The following is a 19,245-nucleotide window of genomic DNA, read 5'->3' as shown; positions in this document are numbered from 1 at the left end:
TGTAGGCTGTACTTGCAGCAAGGAAGACTATACGGAAATCAGTGAGAAGGGAAAGAGTTAATCAGTTGAATACAAGGCCTTGTTCTAGGAAAATAAAAGAAAACAAAACACACAAACAAATATGACCTTTGATTACACTAAAAGAAGAGAATTGCAGGGTGGGTTTTTACCTCTGCATGCAGCACCAGCAAAACCATCATGGTTTAGCACTTAATTTTTAAGGGTGTTAAATTTTGGAGTAGAAAAGGCTAAAATACTTTAGCAAAATGTTTTACATATTATGTATGGAATTCAATCAGTTTAATTAACCAGCAAGACAATGGAAAGGTGACTTGATTGCAGTGGGTTTATACATACAAAAGAAGAAAATAGTGGGTATCAAAGGATCCTTTCATTTAAGGAGAACAGCATAACAAGAAGCAAGGTCTGAGATGTGAAGCCATACTATTTCAAGTAAACAATTAAGAGCACACTTTAATAAGGAAAGTAGAAAATTGTAGAAATTACTGAGGAAATGGCAGTTTACAAATGAAACTAGATGCTAGTTGCTTTTCTGGAAAAAAATTAACTAAGTATAAGTTTTCAGGATAAATGCAGGGGTAACTGGCCTTCATTAAATAAAATGTCAGAGTAAATGATCTAATGGTCCTTCCTGGTCATAACCGAAATGAATCTCTGAAGGAACAGACACTGCTTTTTCTTTAAAAAATTGCATGATGACTTTTGGTTTTCAGCCAGTTGAAAACATGCTTTAAATTTTCCAGAGTTTTGACTGTTCTTTCCATTCTGCCTTGAGTATTTCAAGCAGATCAGCATAAATATTGATAAAACATATTTCTCACCAAAAAGGAGATTGTTCAGTCAATAGTCTCCATTGCCATTCATATATTTTTGTATGTTTATGACTAGCTTTACAAAGAGCTGGACTCCTCTCTGCATTTCCTGGTGAGAACCAGAACACTTTGTCATTGAAATGTCCATAAAATCCTGTTTTGTGTTTTTTTCTTACCTGAATTTAATAATTTGTGAGTAATCAATGAAGTGAATGAACTTGACATACAAAGTCATCGTTTATTCCTATCTTTGAAGCCAAAAAGAGCTACATCAGTGCCATCTGCTAAAGCTTTTCGTTTCTGTAGCACATGATGGGATCACATGAATGTGGAGCAGTTTCTCACTGCAGCACCATATGTGGTGTCACATTTTCTGCATACTTTCATTGCTACATGATACATCAGCTTGAAAGAAAACTATGTGGATTTGTGCAAATTTTGGATCCCAAGCATATTAGAAAAAAAGATAAATGAAGAAATCTAATAGGATGGGACCTCGAGGACCAGTTTTTCCCAGCATTGCTTACGGCACATCTTAGTCCTTCCCGTCATTTTCCCATCATAATGGGAAGGCGCTGTGCAGCTGGACCACGCGGCACTGACTCACGTGGTCTGCACTGCTTGACACAGTTCACACCCACGTAGTGAAAACTGAAAGAAACAACATCCTTTTGTTTCACCAGCAAGATCAAGGCTGGTTTTTTTTTCTTTCTTAGTGATATAGCCAAATACCGGTTGATTTATCTCACTGGGGAATTCCACTTTGGGAAAACAAAGGATGAAGTGGTGTTTCCTAATGAAAAGCATACACTCTGCTGCAACCTACAGGCCACAGCCGGTATGAGTCTGCCAAGAAATGCCTTTTTTTTTTTTTTTTTCCCTTGTATTAAGAGATTTTTTTTCTCGGTTTTCCTCTCAGTGCTCTACTGATTGTAATGGAATTATTTCTGAATTGTTCACTATCAATGAAAGGAGAATTAGCTGCTCTCTGTTTCCAAACTCTTCCTTAACAAGTACCAACATGTTGTCCTCCGTCTACCTTCTTCCTACTCTGGGCATTTAGTTTCTTTATCTTTCTAGCAGTATATTCAGAATTTAAAAAGGAAACATTCTGCCCCACACATTTGCTTAAGGTATATTTAAACAAGCACAAGGCAGAGTCGCAGTCAGAGCTGCACACTTCATAGCAACCTTCCTCCAAATGAAACGAAGGTCTCAGGATTGGCAAATTACATAGAGGTATCAGTCTGGAGTAACCTTAGGCACAGTCACTAGATTTTCCCCCATCTACCAACTTTAAGAAGACAATTTGTCAAATAGCCTAGTTTGTATTTCAACTCCTTTACTACTGACATGCTTATAATGCTTGGAAACACTACCTCCTCCTTGAACAGGGTGCTCACAGCCCCTTAGTTTTTCTGATGACAGTCAAAACTCATTCCACATTTATGGTCAAACCATCAGTTGTAATTATGAGAAAGATCAACCTGGGACCCCATGGAGCAAGCTGTAGGTTTTGCCCAGCAGGCAAGGGTCTGACTCGCCATCTGTTCTTCCCTTTACATTATTTTCCTGTTGGGGGACAACTGCAACCATCAAATTACAAACTAAAAAAATAACGTGGCTGGTTACACTCCACAAATAATAAATAACCAAATCACCTAGAAGACAGTACACACAGGACATGGAAACTGTGCTTTTCTGGTCTTTCAACGCTCATTTGCCACTCACATATCCTTTGTGCTTTTGAATATCTCCCTTTGTACATGAACACTTCATGCGCTGTCAATGATTTGCTTGAATCATACACATTTCCAAATAACTACATGGTCCAGCACCTAACAGTAAGCTCTGAAACTAGAAGCAGTTTGTAAATCATTCACAGATCAAACGGAGAACAGAGCCTAGGAAAGTACTATTTGAACAGCTATAATATACTTAAAATATTGCAATAAAGCATTTCTAGTTGGAAATCAATAGGTCTGACAGACTAAGTATAACTCAGAGGTCACAAATATGAGTTTAACTAACTTCAGAAATATTACCTAGGCTGGATGAAGATGAAAATTGGCCTTTACTGAGTGAAGAAAGTGATTTCCTGCACTGTGATCATGTAGAGGTTTCACCTCTGTGCTGCTGTGCCACTCTCCTGATAAGAAACTCTTTAATCTCCCTGACCCAGGGAACACTGATTTTCCTGATTTTCCAAAGGAAGTCATAACATGCAACATGCCTTTATCTCAGACATGTCCAGAGCCCTGAACAAAGCAGCATGACAGGACGTGCAACAGAGCTGCAGCGAGGCATGAGTCAGCCTCCTCTGGCCATAAATCTAAGTCATTGCAAAACTCCCTTCCATTTGTTCCATCTGATCCTCTCCCCTGATTAATTTTGCAATGGTGTAATTTTAACAGCAGTTATGCTCTCTGAAGGAGGTGCAGGATCTCTCAGGGAGTCTTGGAACAGTGTTGCCAACTCACATGATTTTTATCTCGAGTCTTATGATTTTTCAGCTTTCTTCTGCTTTGGCTGCCAGAAGCGTGCAATGACATGAGAAACCCAGCTACCTTCTCTTTTAATTTTCATTAATAGCAATTTTCTAGTCTTTACGGCTGTACCCTAAAGACCCAGAAATCAAAACGCAAAAGAAAAAGAAGCCAATTTAGTAATTTTAACTGTGATGTTTAAGATTACTTGGTAATTCATGAAACCCTGGCTCAAGATATTTTTCTATTGAAGTTGGCAGCACTATTTGTTTTTCATTCTCACTAAACTGCCCCTTAATATTATTCCATCTAGGTTATTAAGGAAATGCGGAGTACAAACTCTCTGTAACTGGAGGCAGAACAGTAACCTGGGTCATTTTTTTGAGGTGCCTGTAAAGGGCTTGTTGGTACTGGATGAGGAATAGGGCCATCACTGGATGCTGGAAAGGAGAAGAGAAGGAGCTATGTCCTAACTGGAAAGACAAAGAAGAGAAAGAGAATATAAACTTGTTCTCCTTAAGGAAATGCCCCTCCATAGAGCTTCCTGGAGGAAGGATAGCCTCTTTGAGCTTTTTCCTACACGATGAGAAGAGATGGGCTGGCAAAAAGCAAAGGCACCTTCTGCAAAGCAGATTCCCATACATATGGCTGAGTCTGCTTTTCCTTCGGTTTTCACAGGACTGCAACTAGAACCAGAACCAAGGAAATACTGCTCTTGGGGCAAAGAGGAGTCTGTATTTAGCCTGCTTTGAACCCAGAGCAGCAGTTCCCAGTTATTAATTAACTGCATATTAATGCAGTTACCCAGCTTCCAAGCTGGGATTCTCCTTTGCTTTTCCAGGTGCCAGGGGCTGTGCACACAATAGCCAGTGTCACTGCTCTTCAAAAACATAAAGGCTTGCAAATAAACAGCAGGGTTTTAATTCTCTTCTCAGGCATTCAGAAAGGGTTTTGCTGAAGTCTACTGTGACCAAACCATGCTACTCATAGGCCAAAATCCCTATGTTGTTAATATAGCAGCCAAGCTCTTATAAAGGGCAGCTTTGCTATGGACAACCAGTTTTGACCCTGAAGAGACATATGATCATCAAAGCTTCTGTTTCTCAGGGGTTGGCAGGAGGCTGTGCACAAGATGCTTTTTCTCTCTAAGAAGAGCTGCTTTAACATCAGTTAGGCAATGGGAACCGTTGCTCATAAAGGAAGTGTTTCTGCCCAAAAGCACTGTGGCAAAATATTCTCTGGGTGTATGTTTCCTTGCTGAGCCGTAGCACGGTCATGAGCTGGTGGCCACAACATGAGTCCTGTCATGCTTGTGTTACCTACTGAAAGCATTTAATTAACTGATAATTTAAAACCTTCAGAACAAACAAAACACAACACAACTGTTTAGCTCTGATGACTTTGGAGAAAACCTCAAAACCACAACCAGGGCATCCCTTGTAGGCAATAAAAGCAAGTGGTTTTGCCAGGTTTTGTGTTTTGCTTTCAGATACTGTGGTTATAAAGTCAACCTCATACTTTTAGAGGACCTGACTTGATTTTTGCACAGCAGGAGGCATTAACAACTTATCTGGGCAGTATATTTGAGAGAAAAACCATTTAGTAGATATTAACTATCTCTGGATAGTAATGGGCCAGTGAAGAAAAATGTGTTTTGCTAAAGTGTTCATTACCATTGCAAGTTTCACTTGCTTTAAAACAACTTGCATATTAAACAGCAATAATGTAAGCCTCATTAGGGGCTGCTCATATGTCTGGCAGTGAAAAGATATATAGTTCTGTGACTTGCAAGGGTAAGCTTTTCCCAACCTTTTCTACTGGCAATCTCACCCTGCCAAGCTCCTCACCCAGGTGAAGGCTCCCACTTCAGCTACTGACCTGCAGTCATTCCTCTTCTCCTTTATGAATAGCTACTCACATATCTTTCCATCTGTCAAGTGGTATATTACTCTGTAAGTGCAAAATGGATTACTGGTATGTCCATTACTAGATTGGAGTCACAGTGAAACAAAGTGATATTCAAAGAGGATAAGTAAATGTATCAAAATGCAGCACTCAGGAAGGATTCAGCCCACTACAAATGGAGAATTATGCTCAGCTGTACTGAGCTTTGCCCCACAGAGGAAAAAGAGACCTGGAGAGCTAAGTCCTATAGCTTGATATTATATACAATATTATTGGAAGAAGGTTTTTGGCAAATGGAACATGTAAGTATGCAGATTTGCATTTGTAAATTTGCAAATGTAAACTTGCACACAGAGATAGAGATTTCTAAGTGTACTGAATATTCTGGGAATGTGCAATGCACCTCTGAGTGAAAAAAAAAAAATCAGCAAGATTTGGTGTATTAATAGCCAGACGCAACTAATAATGAAAGAATTTCACCCAAAACTGTAAGATATGTTGTATTTTTCATGACTCTAAGCAATAAGTAATGGTATTTCCTGCAATCTGTAATAAAAAAAAACCTTTAATTTCTGCCAAGTATGAAGTTTTTATGAAGTTAAAGGAATAAAAATTCTGACCTTCAAACACAGTCATACCAATAGTAATAAACTACAAAATACAGACAAACCGGTTTATCATTATCCATCAGTTAGATGAAATTAGTTAATCATGCAGTTTATTTTCCAAACATCTATACGGTGCTATTATTTGTTTGTTTGTAGTTCTGGCAGACAAGCCTCAAAAGGATGAAAAGCACCATTAAGGATTTATTTACATTTTCTTTAAATACCAGCAGCATTATATTACCAACGACGTTTTTAACCACCTACCCAATTCTGTGCTTATAATGCTGCCTATAAATTCTGAGCACTGATTTATTTTTTGACAAAGCATTGCTGGTTTTATGTGCAAACCTACAGAGCCTGATCTAACCCTCATTAGAGTGTAGAATCAACGGCTTTTACAGACATCTGGGCACTCAACCAGGTCCCATTGGTATCTTTTTAAATCAGTAGCAATCACACAAGAGCAACAGAGAACTTGCAGCTTCATTTCAAAATTTCAGGTCATGCTAAATCTACTGTTTTAAAGCCAGACCTTGAGAGGCAGAGGTGAATGCACCCTTTTACAAGGAGCAGACCTTCTTCTTTGAGTGGTTTTTAGCAGTAGCTCTAAAATCAGTGTACAGAAGAAGCATCTTTACCCCTAAAGCTCAGATGAAGCATGAAGTTACTGGCACACCTGAGCAGACCCATCAGTTTAACACTGCTAAATGTGGGCATTCCACTTCCTTTGCAAGGGCTGCTCCTTCCCCTTCCTTCCCTCACCACTTGCTCCTGCCAGCAAAGCTCCAGCCCCTACTTTGTACAGCCTGTCCCTTGTGAGACACTGAGTCAGCTCAGACCACTAATCTGGCAGAAAACTATCCACTTTTTCCACCTAGCACTTCCCTTAAACCCACACTTACGCAGTTGCAAGGCCAATTTACCGGAGAACTGCCATGATATTATCACAACATTATGTAAAATTAGCAGAACCAAAAGCCTTGACCCTGACTTTACCCCCACTCACAAAAACCAAGAGGAACTACACTAGCACATAAAAGAGCCGTAAGTGAGGGGAAACTCAAGGTTTCAAAATCCCTGAGTATCCCAAACTGCTCCTGCCTTTGTGGGCTGCACACTGGCTGCCCACTCATCACCTTGGATGCTGCCTCTGAAAGGAAGGGGGAAAAAAATCAAAGGCTGAGAACAAAGAAGGTCATTCGGCAGTTGTTTCAATCCTATCTTTATTTTAACCATAGTCCCCAAGAGCTGGAAAGATTTATTAGGTCATCCTAAGTCAACTGCCTGCCAAAGCAGGAATGCACTGTGTAGTATTTTCTTTAGAGCTTTTATCTGTTTATATTTAAATGATTCAAGTAATGGGGATTCCACGATCAGCCAAACTTTGCTGTTTGGAAAAACACACAGACAGCTTACATTTCCTTCCGCTTATTTTCATGCCATTCCTACTCACTGTGCCTCTTCCTACCAGCACAACTTTCCCCGTGCTTCTAAGGCAGCTTCCCCATCCCTGCCATGGGGTCATGTTCCACTGGGACAGGGTGGAGTAAAAGGAAAGGTTTACTCATGTGAAATGCAGCTTTAAGCACAAATTTATATTCAAGCCCTTGGGAATATTTACACCTTGGTCACTGACATAAAGCACAGCAATCTTAGGAATGTCTTGAGAGGTTTTAAAGTGCAAGCTGGTGATCCTGACAAACTAGACCCTGCCCTGTTGGGTGACTCTAATGTCACTATGACAGCTGAATTACTCCCCTTCTTTCAGCTTTTATTTAAGCCATTCAGGCTTCTTTTAAGCATCCCTCCATTTACAGCCCTCCCGCCCTAACTGACATCCTTCCAATCTGTCCAAAGGAGCCTTTGTTTCCCCAACCCACTCCAGAGAAACAAGGCCCTTTGCAAATTGCAGGCCATCCTTTCAATTATACTTCTATAGTAATGCTGGCACATTAGTTCCACTTATCCTTGGTTAATAGTTCAGCTTATATTCAAACAGCCATTAACATAAAATCAACACAGCAATTTTGTATGAGTTCTCATATCATTAATCCATTTAAAGTGGATACACAGTTCACACTCCAAATTCGCTTAATTATTGACTTCATAACATTTAAAGAGGGCATGGTCTTTGGATCCATTGGAATGCTTTGTTTTGTTATTATTTTTTCCCTTCTCCCTACTTCTGTAGGTTTTCTGAAGAAGTTAATTTCACAAGGTTTGGGTAATGCTTGGAGATATGTCACCTCTGTGGGAAACCCCCACCTAATTACAGGTTCAGCCTCATGAGGAATAGCCTTAAAGAGCCTATTGGTTGGTTGGTTAGCTCAGTTGAAGGAAAGAGGAGAAATGTCCATGATGGGCTGCATAAAAAGAACCCCATTTTTCCAAGCCTCCCTGCAGAAGGCAGCCCTGAGCATCCCAACCTGAAGCATTCCACTGCAGACTCCTTTTGGCCTCCTCCACTGCCATGAGATTCAGGAAGCCCTCACGTTGTCCTGCTCTGGTGGTAGCCACAAGCCCTGCTGAGAAAGGGGAGATAATTACATCTTCCTCTGTATCCAATATCATTAGTTCTCTAGCTCTGGCACAGACAGTGGATATATCATGATAATTTCTAAGTACTACACACAAAATTAATAGGTTCATCAAAATTGTCTATGGAGAAGCTTGTTTGCCTCCATAATTTAATTCAATACTTCATTTTTCTCACTCCTTTTCCATCCCTCTCTTTTCTCTCCTTGTCGTCATCCATGGCAAATGATGTTCGCGCTTCAGCTGCTGTTACAGGGCAAAAGCAATCAGCAAGCAGCGGGTCTTGCATTTCACTTTGAAAAATGGCAGGTTAGGACTTGTCTGAATCCTCGCATAATTTGTGCCGCTGTTGGAGGCCTTTCCCAGAGGCTCGTCTTCCTCCAGTGGTTCCAGTGGGGTTTGGGAGCATGAGTGAAGATCTGGGAAGGATCAGAAAGACATTCAGGTGCCATGGAGAAATGTGTGCATGGCTGAGTGGTCTGGGCACTTCCCTGAGGGCCCCAGTCACAGCAGAGAAGGGTGCCCAGCACCACACAGTGCCCCAGGCTGGATTGTACCTTGCTGTCATACAAGGCAAGGCTATCAGACTCAAGCAATAAGTAGGCCCATGTTGGACATGCTGTTTGCCGAAGTCCTTGAAAAGTACTTTGTGCCACCCCTGTGATTATCGTGGTTCATTTCATTACCTTAAAGCCATTTCTGCTTGCTCTGACTACATAGCAAGCTGCATCTATCAGTACAGACATCCTGAACACCTTTTCTCCTCTCCAAGACACCAGGGCATGCTCAGCGTCTCTGCTGCCTAGGTCCATTCATAGCATAATATTGGCAGGAAAACGTCACTATAATCGACACAAGTAGATACTAATTACATTAGGCTTTCTGCTGGAGAAGGTTCATTTTAGCCTATGAGGTTACCCTGTTTTTCCCTGTCTTTCAGAGAGAAGTGAATGGTTGGAAGATCATATCAATGGAGAGAAGCCAAAGTTTATTAATGCAGTCTTACCACAGACATCAGCAAAAGCACAATCATATATGCACAGCGCTGCAGGTTATAAGCAAAGGTTTTAATCTGGATACTGTAGTAAAGAAAAGAGCAGAACATCCCAGGACAGGTAACTGTAATGTGTGGTTTATTCTTCTCAACTGGGCCTTAGGATGTTTCCCACATCTTCACCACACTTAACTCTGTTACCTCTTAATTCAGGCACATGGGAATTCCCAGGTAGTGTTTGCTTCAGGCTGCTTTTAAAAGAATGGGTAAGTATTTGATAAAACTAGGTGCAACTTTGTGCCTGTTTTATTGCTTGCTTGGTTATTGCTCTGAGAATAAATGTTGTTTCCTATTTGCGATTTGAGTGTTATCCGTGCCTCTTACTGGTCCTTTTCTGTTTGTTGTAGGCATCTACTTATAAGGTAATCCTGCTTTTACTATGAAACACAATAAAAACACTGAAAGGAGTTGTAAAACTGCCCTAGAACATTGTGACATTTCACAAATACTGGCAAACATCTCCATGTTCTTCCTAAATTTGCCACAGATTTTCTAAATATTGTGTTCAGAAAACACAGTCCTCATGAAGAACAGCTTCTCTAAACAAGATCCAGAGGCTGGTTTCAGGCATCATGCAGATGAGCGCTCTCACTGCAGGCACTTAGGTGATCCCTGGGACCACGGTCCCTCTAGCAATTGCTGGGGAGATGAGGCAGTTGAGAACTTGTCTGTCCCTACCTGAGCATGCAGCAGTGATTGTGGCTCTTGGCAATTTGAAGAGTATCACAGGACAGGAGAAAGTCTACTGGAAAAAAAACAGACTGCTCCTAAACAGCCAGATTCACATCAGGAGATTCATTATATCATCCAGGTAGTGCACGGTGCTCAGCACTCAGGAGAGTGTGACTACAGTAAGAACTGGACCTTGTGGTGGCATTACAGCACAGCCCAGCAGCTAAGCTTACTGCTTTATGGCACAGCCACCACATCGGAGGCTCGAGAGCACAAGAGGTTTTGTAACTGGAACAGCTATATTTCTATATAGAATTTTTAAGAGGAAAAAAACGTTAAAACCAAACTCAAGCTGCTGAGGTACAGCACATAAACAAGCCAAGGTACAGAGCACACCCACAGCCTGCCCAAGCAATCTGCATCAGACAAATCCCCATGCAGTGACTCAGACACGCATCCCCCGAGCCACGGGTTGGTGCATGCACTGCTGCCACAGGCAAGCTTTGCAGGCAGGCAGCCCTGCCAGCACTAATGGTCTCACTGTGCTGCTGCTCATCCTCAAACACCCAAACGAGGACGTGTCCAGACAAACAAGGCTACTGAGCTGTAGCCTCGAGCCAGAACGGACTCAGCAGCAGTAGTGGAAAAATACCTCTTTCCCATGTGTATCCATTCACTCCTATGGGTAGCTGCTCTTACCTCCCCATTCCTCTCCATACTACACATGAGTTAATATAAACCAGCTTGGAGGGCTGCCCTGCTTTGGGGATTCACGTCATGTTGGGCCCCTCGCCATCCTCATAAATATGTACTAAAATTATGGTCTGTGTTCCCAGAATAGATCATGTTGTAATCAAATCTGGAATAATGTGGTTAAATATTTTCTCCATCTTACTGGGTCCAGCTATTTGCTGTGAAGAAACACCACTGGAGGAAACAATTTAAGGTTAAATGATCCCAAATTTACACACTCTTTTTGATGAAGATACTTAAGAGAAATAAAGGAATTGAGAGAATGATGGGCTCTTTTGCAGTAACTGTCAGTGATACTTGGGGGGATATAATGGATGCCCCAGATGTAGCCAACTCCTGTACACATCTTCCCCCTTCCAAGGTGCTGCCTGAAAGGAACCCTGAGACACTCAGAAATACAATTTCAGAGACAAAGGTAATTTCCAGCAAGCCAGCAGTCTACATTCTCATTGACTTCAGCAGGATAAAGTTTCAGAGAGTAGTTGTAGGCCTGGAGACCATAAGAAGGTCCAGTAATGCCCAGCTGTAAATCAGAACAAACTCTGAGAACTCTCCGGGAGATGGAAGTTCCACAGATCCACTCATACACACCCCACGACATTGGCACATAACAGGTATTACGAAAAGGACATTACAGTACAGTCTGCTTTTCCTCTCTTGCAGAAACAGAAACATTTAATTCCCATGTTTGTATGCAAACATAATCCTGATTATTCTATATGCTTCTTGAATGGTAGAAGGACACATCTATGCTTACATATTTTTATTAATAGAAATGAAAGAGGAAAATGAGAAAACATGTTCATACCAATCAGCAAGACAGGCTTTTCTGCTGTATGTTTTAGATGGGCCTTTCTTAATGCCTTGTATTTTCCCTTTCCCCACTTTTTGCAGTGAAGATGCCCAGCCAACTATTGAGTCTTTTTTCCTCTCCATGCTGAAACATGCCTACACCCAGAAAAAAAAAACAAAACACCAAAACCCCTGTGTCCAGCCTTGTTTCACATAACTGAGAATTCACTCTACTTTTTATAGAATGCTATCTCTGGTAATTCAGCTTGACCCAAAATCCTTAGATCCTCTCATGATTTTCATTTAGAGCTCTATGATCTTACATAGGCCTGATCAATTCCACATAGATAAATGAGGTGCAGAAAGACTGAACCATTTGAATATAACATAAGAAAGTCTGTGTTAAGGAAAGGACTTAAAGCCATATCCACCAAAGCCTTGCTGCTGCCCAGACCACTGGAGCTTTATCTATAAGGGCATTTTACTGGAGCCCTGGGTCACAACTGGACATTTTGTTCCATGGAGTATATGTTCAGATGCAGTTCTCCTCCACATCAGAAAACACCAATGTCCTGAGTTCAGCAGTAGCAGTCAATTTTCCCCCCTCTTAGTAGCTGGTGCAGCGCTGTGGTTTTGACTTTCAGCCTGGGAACAAGGCTGATAACACCGATGGTTTTAGTTTGCTGCTGAGTAATGTTTACTCTGACCAAGGACTTTCTGAGTCTCATGCTGTGCCATGGAGGAGGGGAGGCTGGAAGGAAGCAGAGACAGGGCACCTGACCCAAACTGACCAAAGAGGTATTCCATACCACAGCACGTCATGCCCGGGGAGGTAACTGGGAGTTACCTGGAAGGGCACACTCTTCTCAGTCAGGCTCATTTCAGCAGGTGGTATCCTATTTCTCTTCCCTTGTTATTTCTCTTATCATTATTATTACTGGTGCTAGCAGTAGTGATTTGTGTTATACCTTAGTTACTGGACTGTTCTTATCTCAACCCATGGGAGTTACATTCTTTTGATTCTCCTCCCCATCCGTCCAGGAACGGGGAAATGGGGAGAAGGAAAGAAAGAGGGGAGTAGAAACTGTGTGGCTGTCTGGGTTTAAACCACAACAACCAACATTCAAAAATTCCTTGCAATAGAAATGCTGAAGAAAATAGTTGTTTTTGATGTAAAGACATTTGGTTTCTGCACGAATTAGTTTCATTTTTTGACAGTTGTAAAATATAATTTGAAATTCCCCAAAGGGGAAGTGAAGTTTTCTGTTTTACTACTGCAGATACAGACCATCCCAATACTGTGTAATTTTCTGGTCTGTCTTTTTCTCTTTTCCCTCAACAACAACAATAATAAAAGACTAAACAGCACAATTTTCCAATTTTGATTCTTGTGGAATTCAGTCCTTGACTCAATGAATATCCTGTAAGCAGTTCTGTCTTGTTGTCAGGGATATGATCAACTGAACATCTATAGCTGAACAAGCAGATTTTGCTCTTTTTTTGTTTGCAGATGTGCATGTACTGCCCAAGCACAGGGTTGCTGTAGTACCACTGCCTCTGCCCCACTTTATTTTCCTCCTTCCTTTCCTTTCTCAATGCAACTTTTCTGCAGCAGACTGGGGTGTAAGGCTTGACTTGGTCAAGCTGTAGCTCGCAGCAGGATCCTAGAAGTGCTAGGATTCTCATTGTGAGCAAGGATACCAAAAAGTATTTGCTATAACATGAAGCAGATAGCTTACATTTACTTTTGGAGATGAGTAGGAATCTCAGATGCTCTTTCGGAAGAAAGGCCCATCTACAATTGTTACACCAGTTCTGCAGTGGGGTTTCACAGTACTCCTGAACTACCTTGGGGGTTTGGGTAGATATTTTTTACTGTGCCTCAAGTATGCACTGCTGTCCATGTGGGATTTTGCTGTAGGTTGCCACATAGTTTGCTATTGTTTTTTCCTTCCCCCAAAGCCATTGAAAATGCCTCAGGCTTATGTTTTATTTACAAGTTTTTGTGGGATTGTGTTTTATCAGTGTGGCTGGGTGGGGGAAGCTCAGTTTTATGGATTTTTTGCAGAAAATTGAAGAATAGTTTCTCGCAATCTCAGTCATGGTCTGCAATTTGTCAGGGACTAGGCTGCTCTGTATAAGACAGAATATACATTTCTCTAGTTTGGGTCCTGAACTGAAACAAGCTTTCCTCTGAGCAGGCTGCAGTACTAAGTGCTCAAATCTGAACACTAGACCGAAACAAAAGAAACCAGTGTTGAAGTTCTGGTCACAAAGTAATCTGTGGCTGACGGCTTGTTTTCACTGTACTCACTGAATCAGGATAAAGCTCCTCCTATGTTACTCAGGAGTGAAAATGGAAAGCAGATTTCTGCCTTCAGAGTATCAGGATTCAAGGAAAAAGCAAATGGAAGAAGACAACATGCAAGTAAAAAACCTGTACATAAAGAGCATAGAAAAAAATGTTTGTGTGCATCACTGTTTTCTTCTTCTTGGGTAAAGATCATACAATTATTATTTCCTTTGCTGTCCAATCTATCTAGCAGAGCCTATGGCTCCACCTCAAGTGGCACATCAAGCAGCAGGTTATACGAATCCATCTGAGTGATCCTTCCAGGAATCCATGTACTGAACAGTCCTCCCCAGCCAACACACAGGAAAAAAAACCAGCTCTTTGACCCCTTGGGAGCTGGGAACAAACAGGACTGAGGACCAGAAATATTTGTCTCTTGGAGCTCGCAAGAGGAAGAAATCTACATGAAATGCTCTGCCTGTGCAGATGAAGAAAAGCTTCACTCTAGATGAGAAGCCACCCATATTTTTTCAGCTGCATTCAGTACAATTTTATATTTGCAGGGTGGAGTCCGGGTTTGAAAGCCAAGAGTCATTTGAAAACATCTTTCTGACTGAGCCAAACTTTTCTTATTTGATATGGCTAGAAAGATAGGAAATGCTTCAATGGGACCTTTGAGAGATGTTCGCTTTGAGGCATCCTTTGAGCCTCCATCCACACAACAGCTACACATTGCTCACAATACCCACTGCCTGGTATGGTTGCCCTTAAACTAGCAGAAGAATGTCTGTCCCAGTGTAGCTCATTCCTCCAAGCCTAGGACTGGCTCGCATTAGGAAGGATGTGCTGGTACAACTTGACCCCACACACCCCTAAGGGAAATACAGCTCACACCCATAAAAATTCATTTGTCAGGATAGCTTCAGCTAGTTCTCTGAGCAACCAAGCTATTATAGCAAAAGGAGTTTGTTGCTGTATAAGTCTATCTCCATTAAGACTTTTCTCAAGCTATGAACAAAACACATGTAGAAATACCATACTTCTGTGAAGCATTAAAGTGAGGATCAGCATTTGAGAAAATATTAATTTTTTTAGCAGGAAATATTTATAATCCTGATCATTTTCCACTTCACTGAAAGAAATCATGGGTAGCTACTGTTATGAAACAGTTTTGAAGGGAATTCACAAAGTGGTGGTGGAAATTGGCTATTTAGAATTAGAGAGAAAAGCTCCTGTTTAAGTACGGTACAATTTTACTCAAGTGACTAAGATGGGTGATAAATAACTCATCATACTGTTACTGTATTATTTACAATGCTTACTGCAAATGCAGGACAGATTTGAAATAGGAAGTCAAGCCAGGTTTTTAATTGCTAATGATAAAATGCTTTAAACTCTGCATTAGCTGCAACCAATACAGTGCCTTTGACTCCTCTAATTGACCTTAATTGATTAAATGAATGCACTTCATCTTTGGATTTTACTGCCAGCACATTCTGACACTTCCCATTACAATCCATTTTGGAAGATACCTGATGATCATACCTGAATACCCTTCTATTTCCTTCTCACTTTCATCCTCTGATTAATTACCTGGTTTCAGCAAACCCAGAGCATGTGTGTCCCATTTCTCATGAAGAGAAGGCCCCATTGGCTGCCAGCCAGCTGCTGACAACCCAGCTTTCTCACAGCAAGGGATTCCAGCAGACACATCTAAAGCATGGCACATCCAACCTGCCTAAGAGCAAAAACCTATTCTGCTCGAGCCTCCACCTCAGTTAAATGTTGCACAGCATAAAAGACCCTTTCAGTTCCTTTCCATTAAAGAATCTTTGGGCATTTTTTAATGACATCTCAGTATTTGTTTCAATATTCAGCTCGAACCTAGTTAACATTAAGATTTGACATTTACTCTGGGTTTCAGGGTGCAATTCTTGTTCACCAGAGAACCTGCAGAGTGCCTATACAAAGGGGAGTGTAGAGGAGAAAACACTAAGTTTCAACAATGTAAAAACTGCAACTGCATTACTCAAGCTAGAGACAAAAGACTTTATTCACCTACAAAGGAAATATTCCCTGAGACAGCAACCAGAAGCACATGTAAATTATATTTTGCATAACGTTTAACATGAAAGTGTAGGTGCTCAAGTAATCACATAATGAGCAGTGTATTACAGAGTTACTAGAGGAATACAGGCCTGTATTTGGGTTATTTGTCCCTAGGGACTTCAGTCAGAGCTCATCATGCAAACTCAGAATACAGTCTGACCCATATATGCTATTAGGGAATTGCATAGAACACTGACTGGATTTCTGAATGCAAGGGGGAAAAAAATGCGTTAGCACAATCCCTATAATCTATATTCATGAGAGCAAGTAATAGCTAGTGGGAAAGACAAACACCATCATTGAAAACATCCCCTTCTTCCTTCTTTCTCCAGTTTTATATGCTGAGCATGACATCATAGGGTAAGGAATATCCCTAGGATCAGTTGAGATCAGCTGTCCTGGCTGTTTTCCCTCCCAGCTTCTTGTGCATCCCCAGCCTCCTCACTGGTGAGACAAGGAGCAGAAAAGGCCTTGACTCTGTGTAAGCACTGCTCTAGAATGACAAAAACATCTGTGTTATCAACAGTGTTTCAGCACAAATCCAAAATGTAGCCCCATACCAGCTACTGTGAAAAAAATTAACTATCCCAGCCAAAACCAGCACATACAAAGATAAGAGGAAACAGAAAATAAGTTCTGCAAGAGAGAAAAATGGACAATTTCTCTTGCTCTGTCACTGTTTTGAAGAGGTAGTATTCCAAGGAAAGAGAACCCTCCTGCTTCATTTCTAGATATCCTAATGACTGGCAATGCTGTCATTACAGTGATTAGGTAAGGCTGATGAATGATAAACTTGTAAAAGGTCTTTGACTTCCCCACAAAACAGAAATTCAAGAAATACTCATCCACATAAGCCTTGCAGCCTGCTAAGGTCAGCAATTTCTGCAAATGATAGCCATGCACGCTAACATGGCATGAAGGATATCTCAGAGCAAACAACTGAACTTCCCCAGCCTCCAAAGGCGGGAGAGGGGAGAATTACAACCTGCAGATGATGCCTTTGTTACAATCCAGTCTCCAACAGGAAGTAGATCTGGAGCCAACAAGTGGGATTTGCTTTTACTACCAGAACCATAATTCCCCTATAACACAGTATAAATCAATGTCTATTTTCTTTTACAAACTGACGCCTGCTAAGTTTTGTCTCCTAGAAGATGCCTCTTCCAAGTTCCTGCTGCACTTAGAATTTATCTTATGCATAGATCTCTATCTTATCTACTGTATGAGTCAAGTAGGGGAAGAAGCCTTATCTTTCTTAGCCCACAGGGAAGAGCTTAATGAAAAAAATCCTATTGTTCTTCTGTAACAACTGCTTGCAGCTCCCAGTGAGGCTCCGATATCCAATGGAGATACACTGATACTCATCACACCACTACAAACACTTCTGTAGATCCAAATCACACGAGTCATTCCACAAGAGCTCAGGCAGTACTTTATTTTTTAACTCCATGTTCTGGCCTTCAGAGCACGCAGGTATTGCTATATTGCAATCCTTACTATTAATGAAGAAACTTCCCAGCTAAAGATCATTAAGTGTGATAAAGTTAATTATGTTTACACACAGAAGGTGTTTCAGAGTAAGACAGACTTTATCCTGTCATTGCTGCTTCTCAGGAATTCCTTGTGCAGACAGCTGTAATTCCATAACATCCTCTCCAGAGCAGACCCTTATTCAGGGCATTCATTGAATTCAGAAGTTAATACCTTTGCTGCCACAGTTTCAGGAAAGCTGGAAGACAATTTAATCTTTCTAAAGAAATGCATTAACAAGTTTAACACCTAAAGGAGAGGCACCAAAAGACTATTCCTGCTGAAGTGCTAGGAAGTATTTTGACTTTGCTAATTTATTCCTGCAAGGAAAGGCAAAAAAGCTAGCCCAGCATATGTTAGCTTTTATGCTTTTAAAAGTTTCACACAAGAATTCATGCAGATGTAGTTTTTTTCTTAGTCTTTCTGAATTAGGGACACTAGAGACTCAATTCATCAGGTGTACCAAGGGTCACAGCCCTGTCCGACTTTGTTTTCCTTTATCAAAATGCAATTAAAATACAAATTCCATCTTCTCCTTGCATCAAATTTGTGAAAAGGAACCATTTTCTTGCAATAAATTCATAAAGATTTCATGACATGAGCAGCAGAGCATAGAAGTGCATAATAAATCAGTTCAAATTCTAGCTGTGTCTAAAGGGTTTATGGAAAGCTCTCTATCCATTTTTTCACACTCCAAAATCTGAATTATAATTAATTTCAGGAATCAGCCAACCTACCCTTACTTTAAAAATGTCAAGCTGAGGAGTGCATTATGTGAGATTACAATTAATCAGAAGTGCAGGCGCGCGCACACACACACACATCTTCCCACTTACGTTCTTCGGCCCAAAATAATATTACAGCAGCCTTGACAGGTACTAAATGATCTCTTCAAATAATACTCACTGGTAATAGATGTTACAGTTTTGCAGCCTCGTGCTAATACAGAGCTTTTCAGCAGCAAACAGGAAACATTTGACAACTCCTGCGTTAACTCTAATGACATGCTGATGGCCATGACAGCTTTCTTTCTCCCTCTCCCATCTGGAAAGAGCTCCAAGGATGGAAGAACCCAGCATGCTAAATTATGCAGAAAGAATTATCAACATTCACAAAACAGTAATGAAACATTAAAAATAACTGTTTCTTAGGACAATGCTCCTCTTACTCAGTTTCTTGCACAGATTATGAGTTATAAGTTGCCATCTTCAGCCCCAGCGGTGCTTTCTAATCTTATGTTGTTCTGATGAAAGGCAACAGGGCTTTCTCTGCCTCTTTAACCTATGTGACTGCAACCCAGTAAATGGGGCAATTGTAACAAGGCAATGGGGCTTTCTCTGCCTCTTTAACCTATGTGACCACAACGCAGGCTACCCAAACATCCTCACAAAAAGCAGTTTCATATTTAGAGAAGAGCATGATATGTGTTTACCTATATAGCAGGAATGAACAGAAAGGTCAGGGCTCTGTGGGCACCCAGCAGGCAGTGCCTTGTCTGGACAGTGTCCTTCCCAAGATCTGTCTGCTCCGCATCTCTGCCTGTTCTTCAGTGGCCCACCAGCCCTACATATAGGGAGGGAGGGAGATCCAGATCACAGACACCTCCCATGGTTAAAGCAAACCAAAATATGAGTGATGAGCTTTTCCTACCCTCCTCTGAAGCAATAGCAGACCT

The 19,245-nt window shown here is 41.1% G+C and overlaps 1 long non-coding RNA gene across 1 annotated transcript in view; it reads right to left on the bottom strand.

Annotated features, from left to right (window-relative positions):
- Positions 1-1,214: 1,214 nt before the first annotated feature.
- The window catches only part of LOC133214313 (uncharacterized), a 41,503-nt gene continuing 23,472 nt past the window's right edge, over positions 1,215-19,245 (bottom strand). The window contains exons 2-3 of the long non-coding RNA XR_009726092.1: positions 8,259-8,357; positions 1,215-1,484 (exon numbers count right to left, since the gene is read on the bottom strand). This is a non-coding gene — a long non-coding RNA (uncharacterized LOC133214313). The remainder of the gene's footprint in view (positions 1,485-8,258; positions 8,358-19,245) is intronic.

This window comes from Neopsephotus bourkii, unplaced genomic scaffold (genome assembly GCF_033783945.1).
Source record: "Neopsephotus bourkii isolate Nb327-2 ecotype Australia unplaced genomic scaffold, CSIRO-AGI_Nbou_v1 NB_882, whole genome shotgun sequence".
In the NCBI taxonomy this organism is placed as follows: Eukaryota; Metazoa; Chordata; class Aves; order Psittaciformes; family Psittacidae; genus Neopsephotus; species Neopsephotus bourkii.
The sequence above is the reverse complement of the archived record's forward strand: the minus strand, read 5'-3'. Positions and strand labels throughout refer to the sequence as shown.